Source organism: Salmo salar, chromosome 03 (assembly GCF_965601325.2).
Source record: "Salmo salar chromosome 03, fSalSal1, whole genome shotgun sequence".
In the NCBI taxonomy this organism is placed as follows: Eukaryota; Metazoa; Chordata; class Actinopteri; order Salmoniformes; family Salmonidae; genus Salmo; species Salmo salar.
Window position 1 is genome coordinate 88,405,534 of NC_138293.1, and position 21,967 is coordinate 88,427,500.

The 21,967-nt window shown below is 46.3% G+C and overlaps 1 long non-coding RNA gene across 1 annotated transcript in view; it reads left to right on the plus strand.

Annotated features, from left to right (window-relative positions):
- The first annotated feature begins 21,068 nt into the window (after positions 1 to 21,068).
- Positions 21,069 to 21,967, plus strand: part of LOC145877418 (uncharacterized) — a 188,262-nt gene continuing 187,363 nt past the window's right edge. Inside the window, exon 1 of the long non-coding RNA XR_014391714.1 lies at positions 21,069 to 21,789. This is a non-coding gene — a long non-coding RNA (uncharacterized LOC145877418). The remainder of the gene's footprint in view (positions 21,790 to 21,967) is intronic.

Below are 21,967 nucleotides of genomic sequence, written 5' to 3' on the forward strand. Positions count from 1 at the left end.
CTCCACTCTTCTGTGAAGGCTTTCCACTAGATGTTGGAACATTGCTGCGCGGACATGCTTCCATTCAGCCACAAGAGCATTGATGAGGTTGGGCACTGATGTTGGGCGATTAGGCCTGGCTTGCAGTTGGTGTTCCAATTCATCCCAAAGGTGTTCAATGGGTTTAAGGTCAGAGCTCTGTGCAGACCAGTCAAGTTCTTCCACACCGATTTTGACAAACCATTTCTGTATGGACCTCTCTTTGTGCATGGGGGCATTGTCATGCTGAAACAGGAAAGGGCCTTCCCCAAACTGTTGCCACTGTTGCCACAAAGTTGGAAACACAGAATGGTCTAGAATGTCATTGTATACTGTAGCATTACAATTTCCATTCACGGGGCCTCCTGAGTGGCGCAGCGGTCTAAGGCACTACATCGTAGTGCTTGAGGCATCACTACAGACCCGGGTTCGATCCCAGGCTGTGTCACAGCTGGCTTCCGGGTTAAGTGAGCAGTGTGTCAATAAGTAGTTTTGGAGGACGCATGGCTCTCGACCTTCGCCTCTCCCGAGTCCGTATGTGAGTTGCAGCGATGGGACTCCCGACAAACAATTCTTGTGCTGTTGTTGCTTCCAGAGGCAGTTTGGAACTCATTAGTGAGTGTTGCAACCAAGGACAGATGATTTTTACGCTCTACGCGCTTCATCACTCGGCGATCTCGTTCTGTGAGCTTGTGTGGCCTACCACTTCGCGGCTGAACCATTGACAATTCCACAATAACAGCACTTACAGTTGGCCGGGGCAGCTCTAGCAGGGCAGAAATTTGACGAACTGACTTGTTGGAAAGGTGGCATCTTATGACGGTGCCACGTTGAAAGTCACTGAGCTCTTCAGTGTGGTCATTCCATTGCCAATGTTTGTCTATGGAGACTGCATGGCTCAATTTTATACATGTGTCAGCAAGGGGTGTGGCTGAAATAGCCGAATCCACTAATTTGAAGGGGTGTCCACATACTTTTGTATATATAGAGTAGTAATTAATACTGTACGTGATAGGCCGAGAGCAGTCAGAGCTGTGTGTGTGTGTGTGTGTGTGTGTGTGTGTGTGTGTGTGTGTGTGTGTGTGTGTGTGTGTGTGTGTGTGTGTGTGTGTGTGGCGTGTGTGTGTGTGTGTGTGTGTGTGTGTGTGTGTGTGTGTGTGTGTGTGCGCGCTACATAGTGATTTAGTCACTTCCATAGGGAGTAGGTGCTGAGTCAGGGAGGAGAATAATGGGAGACAAGAATGGAGGGTGAATGTGTGTGTGTGCGTGAGATAGAGAGAGAGAGAGAAAGAGAGAGAGAGAGAGAGGGGGGGCAGAGAGAGAGAGAGTGTGTGTGTGCGTGTGTTCAAGCCTGTCTGTTTGCTATGTGTTCACGTGTGTGTGTGTGTGTGTGTGTGTGTGTGTGTGTGTGTGTGTGTGTGTGTGTGTGTGTGTGTCTGTGTGTGTGTGTGTGCGTGTGTGTGAGAGAGATAGAGAAAGTGAGTAACGCTGTCTGGCAGCCAGGAACCAAATGAGAGAACAAGGGGGCGGGGCCTCCCCTGGGATTGCGTGCGGACATCAAATGTTTACCTGTAACAAAAAAAGGGGAAGGTGTAGACGGGGGAACAAGGAGAGAAAAAAACTGCTGTGGTTTACAGGGGTGGGCGGGGCCCCAAAGCCTAAAGCTTCGCACGCAACTTAACAATACCACCTTTATGAGGGCTGTATTGCGTTAGCCCGGTGAGCACACTCACACAGACAGAGACTCTACAAACACACGTACACAGGTGTGTGCGCTCACGCACACAATGCCTGGTAACTGAATGGCAGGGCTTACTCTATAGTTCTGTGGCCAATAGCTGTGAATCACCTTTTGTTAATCCAGTTAGTGAGAGGGAAGTTATATTTTAAAGCATTATTTGATAGAGTTGGAGTAAACTGGTTATCTTTATTTAATGGATAAGCCATTTTAAATATACATTATTTACAAATATTATTTTAATGATCATAATCTATTACAAATGGTTATAAATAAGGTAATATGTAGTTATTGGTAGTTTATAAATATTCAGTTAATTATTGGTGAATGTTATTACAAAGTGTTATCAAAATGTTATGCACAAATTGTGCCAATGATAATTCCCTTGTAGAACAGCTGGAGTTGTTGTCTGAGTGAGGCTTGTGTTGTGTTCAATCTCACCACACTGTATTGGACCCATCTGAAGCAGATCTGCTGAAGTATTGTTCCTGTCCCCTCAACAAGCTCTGACTTGTCAGCCCCGTCGGTTGTTTTAATGGACCCACAAATCTAGACAAAATAAATTAGAGTGCCTATGTAGTGGAGGGGAATGGGGCATACACACACACACACACACACACACACACACACACACACACACACACACACACACACACACACACACACACACACACACACACTCACACTCACACTCACACTCACACTCTTCAGGATTAAGAAAAGCAGCCTGTATCAGGCCTCCATATCTCAACCCTTCATCTCTGGCCCATGGTTATCTGCCTGGAGAACAATAGACATATTGAAAACCCTGGGCTGGTTGTGACACTGATCACAGATCAGCACACAACAGTCATCTTTCAGGCTTTACAACCCTGGGCTGGTTGTGGCATTGATCACAGATCAGGGCCAGAATTCAAAAAGCATCTATAGGAGTGATGATCTAGGATCAGTTTTGCCTTTTAAATCATAATGAATAAAAGGGTGAACCTGATCCTAGATCCGCACTCCTACTCTGAGACCCTTTGTCAATATGAGGCCAGCTGCTGTATTGTCATGGTGTGGTGTCATCGTGGGACATTTACAGTAAGACCTATGTGTTATCTTTAGTGTGCTGTGCTATGTCATTTAATAAGTGATAATGCCAGATAAGCGGGTGTAAGGGTGCGTGCTGGTGGCAGGGAAGTCAGGCGCAAGAGATCGAACTTGGTATAAAACGGAACAGTTGAATAAGTGCTCAAAACTCCGAAAACCAAAAATATACAAAATAATACAAATGGGTACAAAACCCGTCGCACACCAGAACATATCTGGGGGAACAGAGGGTTAAATACACAACATGTAATGAATGGGATTGGAAACAGGTGTGATACAAGACAAGACAAAACCAATTGAAAATGAAAAGAGGATCAGCGATGGCTAGAAGGTCGGCGACTTCAACCGCCGAACGCCGCACGAACAAGGAGACGGATCAACTTCGGCGGAAGTCATGACAGTACCCCCCCCCCCCCCGACGCGTGGCTCCAGCTCAACACCGGCCTCGGGGACGACCCGGAGGGCGAGACGCAGGGCAATCCGGACGAAGACGGTGGAACTCCTGCAGCATAGATGGGTCCAACACGTCCTCGACTGGAACCCAGCACCTCTCCTCCGGACCGTACCCCTCCCACTCCACGAGATACTGAAGGCCCCTCGCCAGGCGCCTCAAATCCAGGGCCCCCCCGATGTCCAGAGGGGGCGGAGGAACCTCCCGCACCTCAGACTCCTGGAGCGGGTCAGCCACCACCAGCCTGAGGAGAGACACATGGAACGAGGGGTTAATACGGTAATCGGGTGGAAGCTGTAACCTATAACAAACCTTGTTCACTCTCCTCAGGACTTTAACCTCTCTGGGCCAGTGGGACGTTAGCGTCCCACCCTAGTCAACAGCCAGTGGAATCGCGTGGCACGAAATACAAATACCTAAAAAATGCTATAACTTCAATTTCTCAAACATATGACTATTTTACACCATTTGAAAGACAAGACTCTTGTTAATCTAACCAGATTGTCCGATTTCAAAAAGGCTTTACAGCGAAAGCAAAACATTAGATTATGTCAGGAGAGTACCCTGCCAAAAATAATCACACAGCCATTTTCAAAGCAAGCATATATGTCACAAAAACCCAAACCACAGTTAAATGAAGCACTAACCTTTGATGATCTTCATCAGATGACACTCCTAGGACATTATGTTATACAATACATGCATGTTTTGTTCAATCAAGTTCATATTTATATAAAAAAACAGCTTTTTACATTAGCATGTGATGTTCAGAACTAGCATACCCACCGAAATCTTCCCGTGAATTTACTAAATTACTCATCATAAATATTGAAAAAATACATTACAATTATTTTAAGAATTATAGATACAGAACTCCTTTATGCAAACGCTGTGTCTGATTTTAAAATAGCTTTTTGGCGAAAGCACATTTTGCAATATTCTGAGTACATAGCTCGGCCATCACAGGCTAGCTGTGATGCTCCTAACGTAGTCAACACTGCTAGCTGCTAGCTAGCTAGTCATCACTATTAGCTAGCCAACTTCTACCGACTAGCAGCACCGCAGAAACTATTACATTACAACGCAACGACTTGATTAGTGTGGCGTTAGTGTTAGTTAGCCAGCTACATAGTTGTCTTTGCTGTCTCTGTATCTAAGATAATTGTGTAGTTTGAGTTTGAGTATTATCGAGGTGTGCTAGCCAGCCGCGACGCGGCGCCAGACTTACTCAACACACCTAGTCATCATTAACCCACTGCCAGCTAGCCAACCGTTACCGACTAGCAGCGCTGTAGTTACTAATACTTTACAACGGAACGATTTGACTAGTGCAGTGTTACCTAGCTAGCTACCTAGTTGTCTTTGTCATAGCTTGATAATTGTTAATTGATAATTGTTAGCTAGCCAGCCATCGAGGTTAGCTAGCCAGCTATTTCCGTCCCCCGCGACGCCATTTTTCCTAACCTAGCCAACTAGCCAACTATTACCGACGAGCAGCATTGTTGAAACTAAATACACTACAAGGAACGTCTTGATTAGTGTTATGTTAGCTAGCTAGCTACAAAGTTGCTTTGTATCATGACAAGGTGTAGTACTGAAACTACCGAGGTTACCTAGCCAGCTACACGTTCAAAGTCAACAACGCAGCCACTGCTAGCTAGCCTACTCCACCAGCCAGCAGTACTGTATCATTTTAGTCAATAACATTTTTGCAACGTAAGCTTAACTTCCTGAACATTCGAGACGTGTAGTCCACTTGTCACTCCAATCTCATTTGCATTAGCGTAGCCTCTTCTGTAGCTTGTCTACTATGTGTCTGCCTATCCCTGTTCTCTCTCCTCTGCACAGGCCATACAAACGCTCCACACCGCGTGGCCGCTGCCACTCTAACCTGCTGGTCCCAGCGCGCACGACCCACGTGGAGTTCCAGGTCTCCGGCAGCCTCTGGAACTGCCGGTCTGCGGCCAACAAGGCTGAGTTCATCTCAGCCTATGCTACCCTCCAGTCCCTAGACTTCCTGGCGCTGACGGAAACATGGATCACCACAGATAACACTGCTACTCCTACTGCTCTCTCCTCGTCTGACTACGTGTTCTCGCATACCCCTAGAGCATCGAGCCAGCGGGGTGGTGGCACTGGAATCCTCATCTCTCCCAAGTGGACATTCTCTCTTTCTCCCCTGACCCATCTGTCTATCTCCTCATTTGAATTCCATGCTGTCACAGTTACCAGCCCTTTCAAGCTTAACATCCTTATCATTTATCGCCCTCCAGGTTCCCTTGGAGAGTTCATCAATGAGCTTGACGCCTTGATAAGTTCCTTTCCTGAGGATGGCTCACCTCTCACAGTTCTGGGTGACTTTAACCTCCCCACGTCTACCTTCGACTCATTCCTCTCTGCCTCCTTCTTTCCACTCCTCTCCTCTTTCGACCTCACCCTCTCACCTTCCCCCCCTACTCACAAGGCAGGCAATACGCTTGACCTCATCTTTACTAGATGCTGTTCTTCCACTAATCTCATTGCAACTCCCCTCCATATCTCCGACCACTACCTTGTATCCTTTTCCCTCTCGCTCTCATCCAACACTTCTCACTCTCCCCCTACTCGGATGTTATTGCGCCGTCCCAACCTTCGCTCTCTCTCTCCCGCTACTCTCTCCTCTTCCATCCTATCATCTCTTCCCTCTGCTCAAACCTTCTCCAACCTATCTCCTGATTCTGCCTCCTCAACCCTCCTCTCCTCCCTCTCTGCATCCTTTGACTTCCTCTGTCCCCTATCCTCCAGGCCGGCTCGGTCCTCCCCTCCTGCTCCGTGGCTCGACGACTCACTGCGAGCTCACAGAACAGGGCTCCGGGCAGCCGAGCGGAAATGGAGGAAAACTCGCCTCCCTGCGGACCTGGCATCCTTTCACTCCCTCCTCTCTACATTTTCCTCTTCTGTCTCTGCTGCTAAAGCCACTTTCTACCACTCTAAACTCCAAGCATCTGCCTCTAACCCTAGGAAGCTCTTTGCTACCTTCTCCTCCCTCCTGAATCCTCCTCCCCCTCCCCCCCCCCTCCTCCCTCTCTGCGGATGACTTCGTCAACCATTTTGAAAAGAAGGTTGACGACATCCGATCCTCGTTTGCTAAGTCAAACGACACTGCTGGTCCTGCTCACACTGCCCTACCCTGTGCTTTGACCTCTTTCTCCCCTCTCTCTCCAGATGAAATCTCGCGTCTTGTGACGGCCGGCCGCCCAACAACCTGCCCACTTGACCCTTTCCCCTCCTCTCTTCTCCAGACCATTTCCGGAGACCTTCTCCCCTACCTCACCTCGCTCATCAACGCATCCTTGACCGCTGGCTACGTCCCTTCCGTCTTCAAGAGAGCGAGAGTTGCACCCCTTCTGAAAAAACCTACACTCGATCCCTCCGATGTCAACAACTACAGACCAGTATCCCTTCTTTCCTTTCTCTCCAAAACTCTTGAACGCGCCGTCCTTGGCCAGCTCTCTTGCTATCTCTCTCAGAATGACCTTCTTGATCCTAATCAGTCAGGTTTCAAGACTGGGCATTCAACTGAGACTGCTCTTCTCTGTGTCACGGAGGCTCTCCGCACTGCTAAAGCTAACTCTCTCTCCTCTGCTCTCATCCTTCTAGACCTATCTGCTGCCTTTGATACCGTGAACCATCAGATCCTCCTCTCCACCCTCTCCGAGCTGGGCATCTCCGGCACCGCGCACGCTTGGATTGCGTCCTACCTGACAGGTCGCTCCTACCAGGTGGCGTGGCGAGAATCTGTCTCCGCACCACGTGCTCTCACCACTGGTGTCCCCCAGGGCTCTGTTCTTGGCCCACTCCTATTCTCGCTATACACCAAGTCACTTGGCTCTGTCATATCCTCACATGGTCTCTCATATCATTGCTATGCAGATGACACACAATTAATCTTCTCCTTTCCCCCTTCTGACAACCAGGTGGCGAATCGCATCTCTGCATGTCTGGCAGACATATCAGTGTGGATGACGGATCACCACCTCAAGCTGAACCTCGGCAAGACGGAGCTGCTCTTCCTCCCGGGGAAGGACTGCCCGTTCCATGATCTCGCCATCACGGTTGACAACTCCCTTGTGTCCTCCTCCCAGAGTGCTAAGAGCCTTGGCGTGACCCTGGACAACACCCTGTCGTTCTCCACCAACATCAAGGCGGTGACCCGATCCTGTAGGTTCATGCTCTACAACATTCGCAGAGTACGACCCTGCCTCACACAGGAAGCGGCGCAGGTCCTAATCCAGGCACTTGTCATCTCCCGTCTGGATTACTGCAACTCGCTGTTGGCTGGGCTCCCTGCCTGTGCCATTAAACCCCTACAACTCATCCAGAACGCCGCAGCCCGTCTGGTGTTCAACCTTCCCAAGTTCTCTCACGTCACCCCGCTCCTCCGCTCTCTCCACTGGCTTCCAGTCGAAGCTCGCATCCGCTACAAGACCATGGTGCTTGCCTACGGAGCTGTGAGGGGAACGGCACCTCCATACCTTCAGGCTCTGATCAGGCCCTACACCCAAACAAGGGCACTCCGTTCATCCACCTCTGGCCTGCTCGCCTCCCTACCTCTGAGGAAGCACAGTTCCCGCTCAGCCCAGTCAAAACTGTTCGCTGCTCTGGCACCCCCATGGTGGAACAAGCTCCCTCACGACGCCAGGACAGCGGAGTCAATCACCACCTTCCGGAGACACCTGAAACCCCACCTCTTCAAGGAATACCTGGGATAGGATAAAGTAATCCTTCTAACCCCCCCTTTAAAAGATTTAGATGCACTATTGTAAAGTGGTTGTTCCACTGGATATTATAGGTGAATGCACCAATTTGTAAGTCGCTCTGGATAAGAGCGTCTGCTAAATGACTAAAATGTAAAATGTAAAATGTAGCTAATTTGACACCCACCAAGTTTGAGGCAACCTAAAGAATGCACTCCCAGGACTTCTACTTCAACACCAAATGTTGTTTTGGTTCCAAATAATCCATAGTTATATCCAAATACCTCCGTTTTGTTCGTGCGTTCAGATCACTATCCGAAGGGTAACGCGCGAGCGCATTTCGTGACAAAAAAATTCTAAATATTCCCATTACCGTACTTCGAAGCATGTCAAACGCTGTTTAAAAGCAATTTTTTATGCAATTTTTCTCGTAAAATAGCGATAATATTCCAACCGGACAACGTTGTATTCATTCAAAGACTGAAAGAAAAAAATGGAGAAGTCTCGTGAACGCGCATCTCAGTCTCACTGTCCCCAGGCAGGCCACTTACAAACTCTGCTGCTGTACTTTGCCCAGAGACAGGAGACACGTCATTGCGCTTTCTGAACGCTTTAGAGAGCTAATGGGAGCCTTAGAAAGTGTCACGTAACAGCACAGATGCTGTAATATCGATAGAGATGCAACAGAAGGACAACAAATTGTCAGACAGGGCATTTCCTGCATGGAATCTTCTCAGGTTTTGGCCTGACATATGAGTTCTGTTATACTCACAGACACCATTCAAACAGTTTTAGAAACTTTAGACTGTTTTCTATCCAAATCTACTAATTATATGCATATTGTCGTTTCTGGGCAAGAGTAGTAACCAGTTTAAATCGGGTACGTTTTTTATCCGTCCCTGAAAATACTGCCCCCTAGCCCCAACAGGTTAAATGGCCCCACAAACTGTGGACCCAGCTTCTGGCAGGGCAGGCGGAGGGGCAGGTTTCGGGTCGAGAGCCAGACCCGGTCTCCCGGTGCAAACACCTGGGTCTCACTGCGGTGGCGATCTGCATTACCCTTCTGGCACGGCACAGCCTGCTGAAGGTGGACACGGACGGCTTCCCATGTCTCCTCCGCACACCTGAACCAGTCGTCCACCACAGGAACCTCGGTCTGAGCCTGATGCCAAGGCGCCAGAACCGGCTGGTACCCCAGTACGCACTGGAAGGGAGAGATGTTAGTGGAGGAGTGACGGAGCGAGTTCTGTGCCATCTTGGCCCAGGGCACGAACTCCGCATACTCCCCCGGCCGGTCCCGGCAATAGGACCGCAGAAATCTGCCCACATCCTGGTTCACTCGCTCCACCTGCCCATTACTCTCGGGGTTAAACCCTGAAGTAAGGCTGATCGAGACCCCCAGACGTTCCATGAACGCCTTCCAGACCCTAGTCGTGAACTGGGGACCCCGATCAGACTCTATATCCTCAGGCACCCCATAGTGCCGGAAGACGTGTGTAAACAAGGCCTCCGCAGTCTTTAGGGCCGTAGGGAGACCGGGCAGAGGGAGGAGACGACAGGACTTAGAGAAACGATCCACAACGACCAGGATCGCAGTGTTACCCTGTGAGAGTGGAAGATCAGTAAGAAAATCCACCGACAGATGCGACCAAGGCCGTTGGGTAAGGGGTGTAGCTTCCCTCTGGGCAGGTGCCTAGGAGCCTTACACTGGGCGCACACCGAGCAGGAGGAAACATAAACCCTCACGTCCTTAGCCAAGGTAGGCCACCAGTACCTCCCGCTCAAACAGCGCACTGTCCGACCAATCCCAGGATGACCACAGGAGGGTGACGTGTGGGCCCAATAGATCAAACAATTATGTAAGGGTGCGTGCTGGTGGCAGGGAAGTCAGGCACAGGAGATCGAACTTGGTATAAAACGGAGCAGTTTAATAATTGCTCAAAACTCCGAAAACCAAAAATAAACAAAATAATACAAATGGGTACAAAACCCGTCGCACACCAGAACATATCTTGCACAAAGCTTACAAACAAACATTCACCGACAAGGACAATGAGTGGGAATAGAGGGTTAAATACACATCATGTAATGAATGGGATTGGAAACAGGTGTGATACAAGACAAGACAAAACCAAAGGAAAATGAAAAGAGGATCAGCAATGGCTAGAAGGTCGGCAACTTCGACCACCCAACGCCGCCCGAACAAGGAGAGGGACCAACTTCGGCGGAAGTCGTGACAGCTGGTGTTTGGAGGATATATTGGCACGGGTGTTAGACAAACCTTCCCAATATATCCTCCAAACACCGGCTTTGCGGGCATTATCAATTTTATACAACTTTTTACCAAAATATTCAAATAATGATTGACATATTTTAATTAAAAACTGTATTTTGATTAATTTATTCATACTATTTCATCCTTCCACAAGATATAGTTCCGACACTAATCTAAGGTTGCTAGAGACACGACCCAGTCGTTCAGTCTTTTTGTTCTGTATCTATCCCGGTAGTTTGTAATAAATGTTCCATTGCAATACTGGCTGGCAACGTTATTATCCTTTGGTTGCTAGCTAGCAAACTATGGCTAACTTACAGTCAGGTCAAAAAGCAGCCAGAATAACAGCAAAGTAGCTGCATTTACATTTGTTTAAGCTGGTTTTTAGTGACATTTACTTGGAGACATCCATAGCAATAAGCTGATGAGGCGCAATTTAGCCTGGCATAGAAAATCTGCTCACTTGTCAGGACACTGTTGTTCAGAGAAGCTAGCCATCAACATAGCTACAATAGCACATTCACTTCAAACTGAAGCTGGAAAGACTCCAAATGATCTGCATTTAATTTGACCTTTTTTCAACTTACATGTTTTTGTATATATCCATAAAAATTATGCCAGCTGAATCACGATTTCGACTGGCTGAGAAACGCTGCCTGTCTGCCTGTCTCGTCAAGACTGACGACACGTTCATTACTATGGGACAGCACGAGATCGAATTTGAATATTGAAACAATGTTGCAAATGTTGGAGACAGACAAGGTTTATACAAATTTCCGCTGTTGAAAACTAAATGTTAGTCTTAAAGAAATGTGAGATAACGTCTAGATGCTTTTTATAGTGGAGATCAAGTTGATAAATTGCTTGGCTGGGCTGATGAGACAGTGGATTGCGCAGTCAGATGGAACAAAGTAAATAGGCATTTTAACGTCATAGATTTAGCAACTTGTGGAATAGACACCTGCCGGAATGCAGTTTTGACAAATCAGCATTCAGGATTAGACCCCCCCCCCCCCCGTTGTATAATGTCTAAAAAGTCCCCATGGTAACTCAGTGATGCAGGTTTCTCAGCTGAAACATTGGTGGTAACCTAAGTTTACTTCAACGAAAGAAGAGTGTAAGACTTTCAGGGTTGGGGTCAATTCCATTTCAAATCCAGTCAATTCAGAAAGTAAACCAAATTCCAATTCCACATTTTCCTCATTGAAAAGCATTGAAGAGACGTAGAATTAGAATGTCAGTGTACCTCCTGAATTTACTATATTTAAATGGAATTGACTCCAACCCTGGTGACTTTGTACTTACACTTTAAATGTCCAACAGGTCAGATAGAATAACGGATATCATTTTGCTTTCCTTAAGTAAAACATTGTATGTGAGGCATTCTAGCTTCCTTATAATGAGGAGTAGTGAGCATGAAGCAAGAGTAAGAGATACAATTGACTTGCCACACTGAGGACCTGGGTGTTATTACCTAATAATGACATGTTTGTCAAGTTCTCCCACGGACAAAAAGCTACTGTAACCAAACACAGAAATTAGCCTTTTTACTGCCAGCCTGTGTCGGTCTTGTGATTGGAGGTACCGGCTGTCAATTATGGTCGTGATTGGCAGATTGCGTGACTTATTGGATTTAGCCTGCAGGGCGCCTGCGGTCATCACAATATGTGTACTATAAATAATGTGTGTGTGTGTGTGTGTGTGTGTGTGTGTGTGTGTGTGTGTGTGTGTGTGTGTGTGTGTGTGTGTGTGTGTGTGTGTGTGTGTGTGTGTGTGTGTGTGTGTGTGTGTGTGTGTGTGTGTGTGTGTGGTGCAGCTCCACACTTCACACACATAGCTCAGGGTTTCCTCTCCCAGTGAGCGTCTGCAGTCAGAGGGCAGGTACAATAGGAACATTGTTCTCCAGGCAGGTCCCTGCGTGCCGACTCCCACCGCTCTACCTGAGCACAGAGACAGGTGTATTTCTTCTAGTCACGCACAGCCACACTCCCTCCTCCCCGCCCTCCATCCTCCCCCCCCTCCTTCCCACCCTCCCAGCTGGCTGACTGACACCTAGCCCAAGCCTGCCTGCTACAATAGACAAACTGCTTCTGGGAGTACAGCTGAATCGTATTGACATGAAACTCCAATAAACTGATGAGCCTGGAGGGGTGCTTGGATCAGGGACTATAACATGGGCACATAGTGCAGTAACATGTCAAAACCCCAAGTCTGAATATTTTACTGTAAATAATTAACTTTTTAATGAATACAAATAATAATTGAGCGTTCCCTTTTCCAGGTTTGACTGTGTTCGTGGGCAGGCTAAGTCAACAGCCTGGTTAGTAGAAACAGCCGTTCATTTCGGACATTTGAGAAGGTCCTGAGGACGTCAATATATGCCTTGCTCTGCGCTCACCGGCCAACCCACTGACAGCTCAGCATTTACTAAGACTCAGTTCTGACAGTTCAGGCCAAACGTTAGTCTACTGTCTACTAAGTGCATTGAAAACATGTTTAAGTAAACCGTATATATAGGTAGTTGAAATTGGCCTCAATGTGTGAGAGAGGAGGGTAGGGAGGGGGAGGAAGTGATTACATGTGAAGAATACCATGGTAACAGGGGCTCATTACATGTGAAGAATAACTATGGTAACAGGGGCTCATTACATGTGAAGAATACCATGGTAACAGGGGTCATTACATGTGATGAATACCATGGTAACGGGGCTCATTACATGTGAAGAATACCATGGTAACGGGGCTCATTACATGTGAAGAATATCATGGTAACGGGGCTCATTACATGTGAAGAATACCATGGTAACGGGGCTCATTACATGTGAAGAATACTATGGTAACGGGGCTCATTACATGTGAAGAATACCATGGTAACGGGGCTCATTACATGTGAAGAATACCATGGTAACGGGGCTCATTACATGTGAAGAATACCATGGTAACGGGGCTCATTACATGTGAAGAATACCATGGTAACGGGGCTCATTACATGTGAAGAATACCATGGTAACGGGGCTCATTACATGTGAAGAATACCATGGTAACGGGGCTCATTACATGTGAAGAATACCATGGTAACGGGGCTCATTACATGTGAAGAATACCATGGTAACGGGGCTCATTACATGTGAAGAATATCATGGTAACGGGGCTCATTACATGTGAAGAATACCATGGTAACGGGGCTCATTACATGTGAAGAATACCATGGTAACGGGGCTCATTGGTTGTTTTGTTTCTGCTTGTCCTCTGGGAACCTGGTCCTTATGGCACTGAAATCACTCCAACTGCATCAGTCTCATACCCTTTTCACATTATTGTGCAGACCTGAGCCAGACTGTCCTGGCTTGGATATTTTCTTTTAGCATTGTCCTTTACAGCATGGTTCTGGCAACTATGATGGGAGCATAACCAGGCCAGCTCAGTACAGCTTGGTTTGGCTCGGTTCAGCTCAGTAGTGTGAAAAGCCCCTCAGTCTCATAGACCAGGAGCTGTAGTCTTCTCCAGAACCTGAACCTATCCACAGGTAGAGTACATTGCTCTGTACACCGGGCAATAACAAACCAAGAGTTGTGTTCTCACAATTAAGAAAAACTCCTGGTCCAAGCCACAAAGTTCACCTTGGTCAACTTCACAAAACATTAGAAAAATATGATTTAGAAACCTCTGTGTGACCTTTAACTCCTTCACACACAACTTAATCCAGCCGACCGTTTCCAATGAAAGGCCCCCAAAAGACCTTGCGGAAGTCTGTATATTGGCTGAACAAGGTGTTCCATGCACTGCCAACATGGAACACAACCTCAGATTTCCTGGCTGATATTTACAAAGTCACTCCCAGACGGATGTAGAAATAACAACATCTTTAAAAGAGCAGTGGGATAATAAGGAGAGGAAAACATGTCCGTACAGCCACAGGGAGTTAGTGTCTACAGAGAGAGAGGGGTGAGGGGGGAGAGGGGGGATCACTAGTCCTGTCACTAGTCCTTCCTATGCAGCCTCCTTGCTGTCTGAGACGGTGGGGAAGTCAGGGGTAGAGTAGGGGTGAATGCATGGGAACAGAGTTATTCAAGCAAAATCATTTTCACATAAAAAAAATAGTTTTTAAAGGGAAGTATTGGGATTTTAAATTAGGTACTTCCCAGAGTGAACCCTTGGTTTCCACAACTACCTATAGCTGATGAGTAACTCCAGTGTGCTATTAGTAATCTAGCCTCTCTCTCTCTGTCTTGCTCTCTCTCTCATGGTCCCCTGTCACTAAGGCTAGGGTGCTATTAGTAATCTAGCCTCTCTCTCTCTCTCTGTCTTGCTCTCTCTGTCATGGTCCCCTGTCACTAAGGCTAGGGTGCTATTAGTAATCTAGCCTCTCTCTCTCTGTCTTGCTCTCTCTCTCATGGTCCCCTGTCACTAAGGCTAGGGTGCTATTAGTAATCTAGCCTCTCTCTGTCTTGCTCTCTCTCTCATGGTCCCCTGTCACTAAGGCTAGGGTGCTAGGCACTCTGACCCACCGTCCTACATAAGGCAACATTTGTTCCTGTGGTGTTGAATGGAGCCTTGTGTTAGAGGAAGTAGCCGATGAGATACAAGGTTCTGGGACAGTCCAAAACAAGAGCTGTGTGAAGCCCCTCTGTTTCTCTGTCTGTGCGTCTCACTCTCTCTTGACCCCCCCCCCCCCCCCCCCACACACACACAAACACACGCACACACACACACACATACACACACGATGAAGCCCCTCTGTGTGAGTCAGGGGTATAATGAATGTCCTCTAGTCCTCTAGTGTTATTGGATCACTCTTAGCCAGGACTACAGTACACTCTTAGTGGGAGATGTGCTGGACTCTACACTCTTAGCCAGGACTACAGTACACTCTTAGTGGGAGATGTGCTGGACTCTACACTCTTAGCCAGGACTACAGTACACTCTTAGTGGGAGATGTGCTGGACTCTACACTCTTAGCCAGGACTACAGTACACTCTTAGTGGGAGATGTGCTGGACTCTAGACTCTTAGCCAGGACTACAGTACACTCTTAGAGGGAGATGTGCTGGACTCTACACTCTTAGCCAGGACTACAGTACACTCTTAGAGGGAGATGTGCTGGACTCTACACTCTTAGCCAGGACTACAGTACACTCTTAGAAGTAAAGGTGCCTGGAAGAACCTTATGGGTTGCCACACCAGAGGAACGTTTCCAGTTCAAAAAGGTTTTCTCGAGGAACCAATTAAATAATATATTGTAGAGGTGGTAGCCTATCAGATTGGAGGTGTGGCTTATTGGAGGCGTGGCTTTCAGATACAGTATAAAGACAGTGCATTCGGAAAGTATCAATTGACTTTTTCCACATTTTGTTACGTTCCAGCCTTATTCTGAAATGGATTAAATATTTTTGGGTTCCTCATCAATCTACACACATTACCCCATAATGACAAAGCGAAAACAGGTTTGAAGATTTTTTTTGCAAATGTATAATTTTAAAAAACAGAAATACCTTATTTACATAGGTATTCAGTATTCAGACCCTTTGCTATGAGACGCGCTCAGGTGCATCCTGTTTCCATTGATCATCCTTGAGATGTTTCTACAACTTGATTGAAGTCCACCTGTGGTAAATTCAATTGACTGGACATGATTTGGAAAGGCACACACCGGTCTATATAAGGTCCCAACATGGTTACTCCAACCCGATGGTTACTCTGACAGAGCTCCTCCAAGAAGGACAACCATCTCTGCAGCACTCCACCAATCAGGACTTTATGCTAGAATGGCCAGACAGAAGCCACTCCTCAGTAAAAGGCACATGTTAGCCCTCTCGGAGTTTACCAAAAGTCACCTAAAGGACTCTCAGACCATGAGAAATACGATTCTCTGTTCTGATGAAACCAAGATTGAACTCTTTGGCCTGAATGCCAAGCGTGACATCTGGAGGAAACCTGGGACCATGCCTACAGTGAAGCATGGTGGTGGTAGCATCATGCTGTGGGGATGTTTTTCAGTGACAGGGACTGGGAGACTAGTCAGGATCGAGGGAAAGATGAACAGAGCAAAGTACAGAGAGATCCTTGATGAAAACCTGCTCCAGAGCGCTCATGATCTCAGACTGAGGCGACGGTTCACCTTCCAACAGGACAACGACCCTAAGCACACAGCAAGACAACGCAGATGTGGCTTCGGGACAAGTCACTGAATGTTCTTGAGTGGCCCAGCCAGAGCCCGGACTTGAACCCGATCTAAAAATTCTGGACCTACCTGAAAATAGCTGTGCAGCAACATCCCCCATCCAACCTGACAGAGCTTGATAGGATCTGCATGGGAAAAACTCCCCAAATACAGGTGTGCCAAGCTTGTAGCATCATAGAATACCTTTTATTTTATTTTTACATTCACTTAAGTCAGTTAAGAGCAAATTCTTATTTTCAATGATGGCCTAGGAACAGTGGGTTAATTGCCTTGTTCAGTGGCAGAATGACAGATTTTTTTACCTTGTCAGCTCAGAGATTCGATCTTGCAACCTTCGGTTACAAGTCCAACGCTCTAAACACTAGGCTACCTGTCTCTAACCACTAGGCTACCTGTCTCTAACCACTAGGCTACCTAGTGGTTAAACTTGATGCTGCAATCGCTGCCAAAGTTGCGTCAACTGAGTAAAAGGTCTGAATACTTATGTAAGTGTGATATTTCAGTTTTGTATTTCTTATACATTTTCTAACTTTTCAAAAAAACAGTTTTTGCTTTGTCATTATGGGCTATTGTGTGTAGAATGATGGGGGGGGGACAATTGTATATACTGCTCAAAAAAATAAAGGGAACACTTAAACAACACAATGTAACTCCAAGTCAATCACACTTCTGTGAAATCAAACTGTCCACTTAGGAAGCAACACTGATTGACAATACATTTCACATGCTGTTGTGCAAATGGAATAGACAACAGGTGGAAATTATAGGCAATTAGCAAGACACCCCCAATAAAGGAGTGGTTCTGCAGGAGGGGACCACAGATCACTTCTCAGTTCCTATGCTTCCTGGCTGATGTTTTGGTCACTTTTGAATGCTGGCGGTGCTTTCACTCTAGTGGTAGCATGAGACGGAGTCTACAACCCACACAAGTGGCTCAGGTAGTGCAGCTCATCCAGGATGGCACATCAATGCAAGCTGTGGCAAGAAGGTTTGCTGTGTCTGTCAGCGTAGTGTCCAGAGCATGGAGGCGCTACCAGGAGACAGGCCAGTACATCAGGAGACGTGGAGGAGGCCGTAGGAGGGCAACAACCCAGCAGCAGGACCTCTACCTCCGCCTTTGTGCAAGGAGGAGCAGGAGGAGCACTGCCAGAGCCCTGCAAAATGACCTCCAGCAGGCCACAAATGTGCATGTGTCTGCTCAAATGGTCAGAAACAGACTCCATGAGGGTGGTATGAGGGCCCGACGTCCACAGGTGGGGGTTGTGCTTACAGCCCAACACCGTGCAGGACGTTTGGCATTTGCCAGAGAACACCAAGATTGGCAAATTCACCACTGGCGCCCTGTGCTCTTCACAGATGAAAGCAGGTTCACACTGAGCATGTGACAGACGTGACAGAGTCTGGAGACGCCGTGGAGAACGTTCTGCTGCCTGCAACATCCTCCAGCATGACCGGTTTGGCGGTGGGTCAGTCATGGTGTGGGGTGGCATTTCTTTGGGGGGCCGCACAGCCCTCCATGTGCTCGCCAGAGGTAGCCTGACTGCCATTAGGTACCGAGATGAGATCCTCAGACCCCTTGTGAGACCATATGCTGGTGCGGTTGGCCCTGGGTTCCTCCTAATGCAAGACAATGCTAGACCTCATGTGGCTGGAGTGTGTCAGCAATTCCTTCAAGAGGAAGGCATTGATGCTATGGACTGGCCCGCCCGTTCCCCAGACCTGAATCCAATTGAGCACATCTGGGACATCATGTCTCGCTCCATCCACCAACGCCACGTTGCACCACAGACTGCCACCTCATCAGGAGCATGCCCAGGCGTTGTAGGGAGGTCATACAGGCACGTGGAGGCCACACACACTACTGAGCCTCATTTTGACTTGTTTTAAGGACATTACATCAAAGTTGGATCAGCCTGTAGTGTGGTTTTCCACTTTCATTTTGAGTGTGACTCCAAATCCAGACCTCCATGGGTTGATAAATTGGATTTCCATTGATTATTTTTGTGTGATTTTGTTGTCAGCACATTCAACTATGTGAAGAAAAAAGTATTTAATAAGAATATTTCATTCATTCACATCTAGGATGTGTTATTTTAGTGTTCCCTTTATTTTTTTGAGCAGTATATATATATATATATATATATATATATATATATATATATATATATGCAAATGCTTCCATGTATGCTTCCATTACAGGCTTTATCATCAGGCTACCTCATTGTCACTCTCCCTCTGGCATGTATGGTGTGTTTATGTAATGTTCTCTGACAGACAGACAGCGTTTCACAAGGAAGCACTAAATATGCAGCTGTTTCTAATTACTGTTTCTAGTGCGTGCTTGCCATGATAGAGTTCCTTAATGTTTTATGACAGCCAGGGGAATACTTAAAAAATGCTGTTCCTAGATGAGCAACTACAAGGAAATGTAATCTCAAGGCCACAATGAAAACAAATGAAATCATCATGTTAATTATTGTACATAGTTGACAGCACCACAACTCATTTCTTACATAACGTTACATTTCTTATCTGATTGCTCTTCACTTGTATGACACGGTGGATGTTCTGATAGGCAGAAGTCAGTTTCTCACAAAATTGACAATTAAGTAGGCTATTGTATTATATTCTGGAGCACCTAAACATTTCCAATACCTTCTTCCCTCACTATTTTTCCTCCTCCAAAGGAAAGAAAGAAAACCTCCACAGCAGTGGTGGCTAAGGAATGTGAGACAGGAATGCTGTTGAGTTACTATAAAGGGAGTTTGATCAGTGAAAACAATGTCTTTGTGTTTTCATCCAGGGCTATAGTCACGCAATGCTGTGTGTGCAACCCACCGACAACTTTTCAACCCGGCACACAAGAAAACGATCAAGTACCTGCAATTGACAGAATCGCGTGCAATTCAGTTACAGCAGGATTGCTTTGGTTTGGAGAGGCATGCAGACAGGGTGTGTGGGGAAATCTGGACCAGATCTTTTTTTTCAGTTGCTCCCGTTGAAATGTTGCTATTTTCATTTATTATGGACACTTAAGGATGCTTAGAAGAAGTGTTGGTAACACTTTATAATGACTGCAATGAGTAAGCCATTATAAATGCTTATTAAATGTTTAGAAATAATTGAACATTTATAAATATTGTAACACTAATTAACGAAATATAAAGTGTTACCAAAATGATGAATTGTCCCCCACCCCCCAACTCCCTCATCCATATCAGCTGTTGTCATTGTTCATTTACTAGCCTCACTTTCAGAGCAGGCTACATCATAGAAATGCTGAGATGAGCACAACCAGTAGCTTCAGTCTCTGTGTTGTTGGGCAATTGGACAGTCAGTGATCATTACCCTATTATACACAACACTCCTGGGAGAAATAGGCAACAGTTAAAGTAGCTATAGTTCTTATTTAATATGGATCTAAAAGGCAAAACTGATCCTAGATCAGCACCTCTTATATCATTTTCCATGAGGGGGAAATACAGCCCTTTATCCATTCCCATGGAATCCACTCCTTATTTTCCAACGTTAGAACTCCTGATTCCAGAAATAAAAGCTATATCCTGGAGGTAATTAAGACATTAAAGTAGGTAGTGAGGTAACTAAGGAAGACAAGTGGTTCATTCATGGGAAGGTGGTTCAAGGCACCGACAACCCTCATATCTCCCTGGAATGACTTCAGATCACTATTACTCACTCTACTGACCTTAGCAGCTCACACGCTAGGCTATGTCACACGCTAGGCTATGTCACACGTTAGGCTATGTCACACGCTAGGCTATGTCACACGCTAGGCTATGTCACACGTTAGGCTATGTCACACGCTAGGCTATGTCACACGCTAGGCTATGTCACACGCTAGGCTATGTCACACGTTAGGCTATGTCACACGCTAGGCTATGTCACACGCTAGGCTATGTCACACGCTAGGCTATGTCACATGCTAGGCTATGTCACACGCTAGGCTATGTCACAACAATATGTCACTTCAGGTTGAGGAGCTGGAACAGGTCTGGAGTAGCCACATATTTATAATTGAAGCTTAAATTGGAGAATCGTTGCAAATGAATTACGTCAACTGATGTCTTTAATGTTGGCTGTATTGTTCATATACCACAGGTATCCTTATAGTTGTAGGCAAACTATATCATGGGTATATACAGTATCTTGCTCATGCAAATAGGTCATTTCTGAACCATATACTAGACTAGACATGTGGCTGAAGACCATCCCCAGAGAGATTCTTAAATGATAAAACATGAAAATGAAAGTCCATGCTGTACCAGCATGTAACAAATTGAGTGCCTGCATCAATAATGTCAACCAATCATCTAGTCCTTTTCATTATCCTATCGCTTGGATCTATGATTTCACCCTGAATCTGTTTGTGGTTAATAAAAATGATAAGAAACTATCTTAATGTAGCTAGCTGTAAGTCACACTTCACATACGCGGTAACAAACTACTAACTGTTTTACACTACATTTCCCATCTCGCATTGCTTCACTACGTCAGGTGAGCCTGGAATGCAGTGTGCTGTACTACACCAAGCATGGCTCAGTGCAGCTTCGGCTCTCGGGGAGGACGCTTGACGTAGGTGTGTGGATGAGGAACGGCTGCGATCCCAAGCAGCGAACCCGCCAGTGTGCTGTGGTCCTACTCTGGATATTACTTATCATTCAGGATTACAAGGACGTCACATTTACAGTTGATCATATGGATTTGTCTGTTTCCTTCATCAGTGGAGCATTTTGAAACCCGCTCTTCTCAGGACTCGCTCATAGAGAGGATTCATCTTTCCCGTTAACGGAGCCTGGAGAGAAGTAGGCTACACGTGAGGGAATTGTTGTTATTTTGAAAACTGGAATTTATTAGGATACAACATTTTTCTGGATTCAATACAACCTTTATTAATTGTTCTACAGGATAGCCATCTGTGTCTTGTCTTTTAAGCGGAATGTATGTCGGAATGTTCGCATTGCCACCCAACTACAGGACAAGAGAGGTCCGGTGCAGGGACTCCTATGGTCGGACACAGACACGCCGGTCAATGGGTCTCTTGAGGATATCCTATTCCCAGTGACCGATGGCTAAAGTTCAGCGGTTACCAATGGAAATAATACGCGCAATGTTGGATCACTACGATGTTGGATGATTTGCAGGATGGTTTGAACAGTGCAATGAGATTGGATAGTATGTTTTTGTGGTGCATTTTGGGGGAATTGGTACCCATGTTTTGGACGTCGACACGGAATGGATTATCCCATTACGCACTCCTAAATGGATTACTACCTGACAGGTACAGTGGAATTCTTAGTCCTCTTTCTGTTCAGGTATTTCAAACGTTTTACAATGTTAACTCAGTATAGTGTTTTCTAGTGTAACGTTGTGGGGAAAGCTCAGAGACCTCATATAATGACAAAGCGTCTTGTAATGCAGGAGATGATGCCGAATGTCATGCGATGTTTCATAGATAC